This window comes from Harmonia axyridis, chromosome X (assembly GCF_914767665.1).
Source record: "Harmonia axyridis chromosome X, icHarAxyr1.1, whole genome shotgun sequence".
NCBI lineage: Eukaryota > Metazoa > Arthropoda > Insecta > Coleoptera > Coccinellidae > Harmonia > Harmonia axyridis.
The window spans coordinates 30,616,767-30,623,474 of NC_059508.1; the positions used below are offsets into that span (position 1 = coordinate 30,616,767).

Consider the following 6,708-nt stretch of genomic DNA (forward strand, 5'->3'; position numbering starts at 1 on the left):
TGCACCACGTAATCTCGGGCAGACCGATGCACAACGTAAATGACGATCGGGACCGGGGCGATCGGTCGTATCTGACACCGCCGGCTCGGTTCTAACATCGTCAATGAGTCGGGGTTGTAAAAAAGGACGTGAACATTTTTCCTTATAAAAATCAAACCCGACCATGGATTTTGATTCTGATTGTTGATTATCGCTACTAGAACATATAAGGAGGCAACCAAATCAAATTTGAGAAAATTCCACGATCAGAAAATTTTTTTCGAAAAAAAAAAAAAATCGTAATCACCTCGGTCATGGCGAGTTATTTTCCGTATTTCATTCCACAATCAACGTACAACATAGAAGAAATCATCTCTCTAACTATCCTGGTTCAAAAGTTGTATCGGAACATTTCACGTCGTAATATCTCGCCAAGTCCAGACCTCGGCGATAGGTAGTATCTGACACCGTCCGCTCGGGACTGACATCGACTTGGACTCGGGCTGATGATGGGGAGGCGTTTAAGGACGTGAACATTTTTCCTTATAAAAATTAAAGTCGACAATGAATATTGATTCTGATTACTGATTTACGCTTTAAAAACACATTAGAAGGCAACCAAATCGAATTTGAGGAAATTCCACGATCAGAAAATTTTTTTCGAAAAAAAAAAAAATCCGAAAAATATTTTTCGATTCCGATTACTGATTTACTCTTTTAGAACACATTAGGAGGCAACCAAATCAAATTTGAGAAAATTCCACAATCAGAAAATTTTTTTCGAAAAAAAAAAAAATTCGAGGACACCTCGGTCATGGCAAGTTATTTCCCACAATCCATTCCCCGATCCACGTACATCCCAGAAAAAATCATCTCTCTAACTATCCTGGTTCAAAAGTTGTATCGGAACATTTTCACGTCGAAAATATATCTCTAAGTCCAAACCGATGCACCACGTAAACTAGGGCAGACCGATGCACCACGTAATATCGGGCAGACCGATGCAGAACGTAAACTCGATCATACCGATGCTTCACGTAATCTCGATCTTACCGATGCACCACGTAAACAAGGGCAGACCGATGCAGAACGTAAAGTAGATCTTACCGATGCACCACGTAATCTCGATCTTACCGATGCACCACGTAATCTCCATCTTACCGATGCACCACGTGAACTGGATCTTACCGATGCAGAACGTGAATTGGATCTTACCGATGCAGAACGTGAATTGGATCTTACCGATGCACCACGTAAACTCGATCATACCGATGCACCACGTAATCTCGGGCAGACCGATGCACAACGTAAATGACGATCGGGACCGGGGCGATCGGTCGTATCTGACACCGCCGGCTCGGTTCTAACATCGTCAATGAGTCGGGGTTGTAAAAAAGGACGTGAACATTTTTCCTTATAAAAATCAAACCCGACCATGGATTTTGATTCTGATTGTTGATTATCGCTACTAGAACATATAAGGAGGCAACCAAATCAAATTTGAGAAAATTCCACGATCAGAAAATTTTTTTCGAAAAAAAAAAAAAATCGTAATCACCTCGGTCATGGCGAGTTATTTTCCGTATTTCATTCCACAATCAACGTACAACATAGAAGAAATCATCTCTCTAACTATCCTGGTTCAAAAGTTGTATCGGAACATTTCACGTCGTAATATCTCGCCAAGTCCAGACCTCGGCGATAGGTAGTATCTGACACCGTCCGCTCGGGACTGACATCGACTTGGACTCGGGCTGATGATGGGGAGGCGTTTAAGGACGTGAACATTTTTCCTTATAAAAATTAAAGTCGACAATGAATATTGATTCTGATTACTGATTTACGCTTTAAAAACACATTAGAAGGCAACCAAATCGAATTTGAGGAAATTCCACGATCAGAAAATTTTTTTCGAAAAAAAAAAAAATCCGAAAAATATTTTTCGATTCCGATTACTGATTTACTCTTTTAGAACACATTAGGAGGCAACCAAATCAAATTTGAGAAAATTCCACAATCAGAAAATTTTTTTCGAAAAAAAAAAAAATTCGAGGACACCTCGGTCATGGCAAGTTATTTCCCACAATCCATTCCCCGATCCACGTACATCCCAGAAAAAATCATCTCTCTAACTATCCTGGTTCAAAAGTTGTATCGGAACATTTTCACGTCGAAAATATATCTCTAAGTCCAAACCGATGCACCACGTAAACTAGGGCAGACCGATGCACCACGTAATATCGGGCAGACCGATGCAGAACGTAAACTCGATCATACCGATGCTTCACGTAATCTCGATCTTACCGATGCACCACGTAAACAAGGGCAGACCGATGCAGAACGTAAAGTAGATCTTACCGATGCACCACGTAATCTCGATCTTACCGATGCACCACGTAATCTCCATCTTACCGATGCACCACGTGAACTGGATCTTACCGATGCACCACGTAATCTCAATCTTACCGATGCACCACGTGAACTGGATCTTACCGATGCAGAACGTGAATTGGATCTTACCGATGCACCACGTAAACTCGATCTTACCGATGCACCACGTAATCTCGATCTTACCGATGCACCACGTGAACTGGATCTTACCGATGCAGAACGTGAATTGGATCTTACCGATGCACCACGTAAACTCGATCTTACCGATGCACCACGTAATCTCAATCTTACCGATGCACCACGTGAACTGGATCTTACCGATGCAGAACGTGAATTGGATCTTACCGATGCACCACGTAAACTCGATCTTACCGATGCACCACGTAATCTCAATCTTACCGATGCACCACGTGAACTGGATCTTACCGATGCAGAACGTGAATTGGATCTTACCGATGCACCACGTAAACTCGATCTTACCGATGCACCACGTAATCTCGATCTTACCGATGCACCACGTGAACTGGATCTTACCGATGCAGAACGTGAATTGGATCTTACCGATGCACCACGTAAACTCGATCTTACCGATGCACCACGTAATCTCAATCTTACCGATGCATCACGTAATCTCGATCTTACCGATGCAGAACGTAAACTCGATCATACCGATGCACCACGTTATCTCGGCAGACCGATGCAGAACGTAAAAAAAAAGCTTACAGCACGCGGTGTTCCCAAGCGGTCACCCATCCAAGTACTAACCGCGCCCGACGCTGCTTGGCTTCAGTGTTCTGACGAGAACTGGCAATTTCAGCGTGGTATGGCCGTAAACAACAAATATAGCGATATTTTCTATGATATCTCACTTTTTGGGAGCGGAAAGGACGTGAACGTTTTTCCTTATAAAAAATGAAATAACTTTTGGATATTAATTCTGATTGTTGATTTAAGTTTTAAGAACACATTAGGACATATCTCAATGAAATTTGAGGGATTTCCGAAATCGAAAAATATTTTTCGAAAAAAAAAAAAAATCCCAGAAGACCTCGGTCATCTCAAGTTTATTTCCATATTCTATTACACAATCAACGTACATCACAAAAGGAACCATCTCTCTAACTATCACAGTTAAATTTTTGTATCGGAACATTTCACGTCGGAATATCTCGCTAAGTCCAGACCGGGGAGATCGGTCGCATTTGACACCGTCCGCTCCGGTCTAACATCGTCTTGGAGTCGGGGTAACGATGGAGAGGCGTTTAAGGACGTGAACATTTTTCCTTATAAAAATTAAAGTCGACAATGAATATTGATTCTGATTACTGATTTACTCTTTTAGTACACATTAGAAGGCAACGCAATCAGATTTGAGGAAATTTCAAGATCAGAAAATTTTTTTCGAAAAAAAAAAAAATTCAAGAACACCTGGGTCATGGCAAGTTATTTCCCACAATCCATTCCACAATCAACGTACAACATAGAAGAAATCATCTCTCTAACTATCCTGGTTCAAAAGTTGTATCGGAACATTTCACGTCGAAATACCTCGCCAAGTCCAGACCGGGGCGATAGGTAGTATCTGACACCGTCCGCTCGGGACTGACATCGACTTGGACTCGGGCTAATGATGGGGAGGCGTTTAAGGACGTGAACATTTTTCCTTATAAAAATTAAAGTCGACAATGAATATTGATTCTGATTACTGATTTACGCTTTAAAAACACATTAGAAGGCAACCAAATCAAATTTGAGGAAATTCCAAAATCAGAAAATTTTTTTTCAAAAAAAAAAAAATCCGAAAAATATTTTTCGATTCTGATTACTGATTTACTCTTTTAGAACACATTAGAAGGCAACGAAATCAAATTTGAGTGAAATCCAAAATCAGAAAATATTTTTCGAAAAAAAAAAAAAAATTCGAGAACACCTCGGTCATGGCAAGTTATTTTCCACAATCCATTCCCCAATCAACGTACATCCCAGAAAAAATCATCTCTCTAACTATCCTGGTTCAAAAGTTGTATCGGAACATTTTCACGTCGAAAATATATCTCAGAGTCCAGACCGATGCAGAACGTAAACTCGATCATACCGATGCTTCACGTAATCTCGATCTTACCGATGCACAACGTAAACTAGATCACACCGATGCAGAACGTAAACTCGATCATACCGATGCACCACGTAAACTCAGGCAGACCGATGCAGAACGTGAACTCGATCTTACCGATGCACCACGTAATCTCGATCTTACCGATGCACCACGTAAACTCGGGCAGACCGATGCAGAACGTGAACTCGATCTTACCGATGCACCACGTAAACTAGGGCTGACCGATGCATCACGTAAACGACGATCGAGAGGCGCGAAAGGACGTGAACGTTTTTCATTATAAAAATTGAAATAAATGATAAATAATGATTCTGATTGTTGGTTATCATTTTTAATAAGCATTAGGAGGCAACCAAATGAAATTTGAGGAAATTCCGATAATAGAAAATTTTTTCGAAAAAAAAAAAAAATTCATGAAATCCTCGGTCATCGCAAAATATTTACCATATTCTGTTCGATAATCAACGTATATTTAAGAAGGAATCATATCTGTATCTATCTTGGTTCAAATTTTGTATCGGAACATTTTGACCAAAGTCCGAGCTTCGGCCGAAACAGACACCGCTGACCTGGCCTATCGATCGACCGAGAGTCGGGGATAGAGCGTAAGTGTTGTCTGGAGGGGAACCCTGTGCTCTCCTGACATATATAGGGAAGGTGGTCGCGTTGGGCGATGCAGAACGTTTGGATCGGGAATTATATTTTTGGTTCAGCTATTGGAATATGGTTTATTGTTGGTATATATTGGCGAAATAACGTTCTTACTGACTGGGGATATTCATAAAAATGAGTCCGGAGATTTTCAGATCGAAGTCCGAGTGATCCGACTTGGAAGGCGTGTTGGGTGGGTCGAGATGGCTTAGATAGATCAGACGAGGCGGGCTAAGTGTTGACGTCATGCATCGGTCCATTTTCAGATTGAGTCCGAGTAATCCGACTTTGAAAGAGTGTTGGGTGCGTCGAGACTGTTTAGATAGATCGGACGAGGCGGACTAGGTGTTAACGACATGCATCGGTATATTTTCTGATCGGAGTCCGAAGAAATCGGCCCTAGTAGGCGCAGCGGACGGTCGAGACGGCCTCGGTGGGTCGGATCGATCGGGAAAAGTTTGCTAAATCGTGTCTGGAGGGGAACCTTGGGTTCTCCTGACATATATAGGGGATAAGGTTTGGGTGAACGATTCTTCACGTAAAAGTTGAGTAATTTATTTTTCGATAAGCTTTTGGATATTGATGAGAAGTATATGTATATCTTCGATTAAAAGAATTCTTACCGTCTCCATGTATATTATATTAGATATATAAGAAATAGTTAACGTGATGCATCGGCCGATTTCCGGATCGGAGTTCGAGAGATGCGACTTTCGATGCGCGATGGGTGGTTCGAGACGGCCTAGATCGATCGGACGAGGCGGACTAGGTGTTAACGACATGCATCGGCGGATTTTCTGATCGGAGTCCGAAGAAATCAGCTCTAGTAGGCGCGGCGAACGGTCGAAACGGCCTCGATCGATCGGACGAGGCGGACTAGGTGTTAACGACATGCATCGGCGGATTTTCTGATCGGAGTCCGAAGAAATCAGCTCTAGTAGGCGCGGCGAACGGTCGAAACGGCCTCGGTGGGTCGGATCGATCGGGAAAAGTTTGCTAAATCGTGTCTGGAGGGGAATCCGGGGTTCTCCTGACATATATAGAAGGGGTGGAGAATGGGTCCTGTCCTAGACTGTTTGGAGTTCTTTTTAGGATGATATTCAGTTGGTAAGTGGTAGACCCGAATCCGACCTCGGCGTTTGGGTACTGGCAAGGTGTGTTGGTTTCGGCTTTCGCATCTTGGGTCGCTTTCGTCAACCTCATGCAGCGAGGTCGCGGTCCGCTTCGTCTCTTTGTAGTCGAATGGCCTTTAAGCGACCAACCTTAAAATCGTGATCCTCTGCCCGTTGCGGGTTATGTTCACAAAAAATTTGCAACCACTCAATTCGTTCCGAGCGACAAATATTGTTGAATCTCGAATCACCGTGTCGTTATATTCACATGTATAGCGAAGGGTCGAGATGGAATGTGTATAAGAAATTAGTTGATAGCCGGGGGTTCGTATTATATATGGACGCCTTGGCGAGGGATTGTTTCTAGAAACTTTCTCATTTTTGATCGGTGTTTTGTCCGAGATGATGATGATGTATATATAGCTTGAGTCTCATGCTGACTGGGGGCTGTTACGTCGT

The 6,708-nt window shown here is 42.4% G+C and overlaps 1 non-coding gene across 1 annotated transcript; it reads right to left on the reverse strand.

Moving 5' to 3' along the window:
- Positions 1–3,086: 3,086 nt before the first annotated feature.
- LOC123688480 lies at positions 3,087–3,205 on the reverse strand. The gene has a single exon (XR_006749997.1). It is a non-coding gene; the product is annotated as a 5S ribosomal RNA (ribosomal RNA).
- Between the last annotated feature and the right edge of the window lie 3,503 nt (positions 3,206–6,708).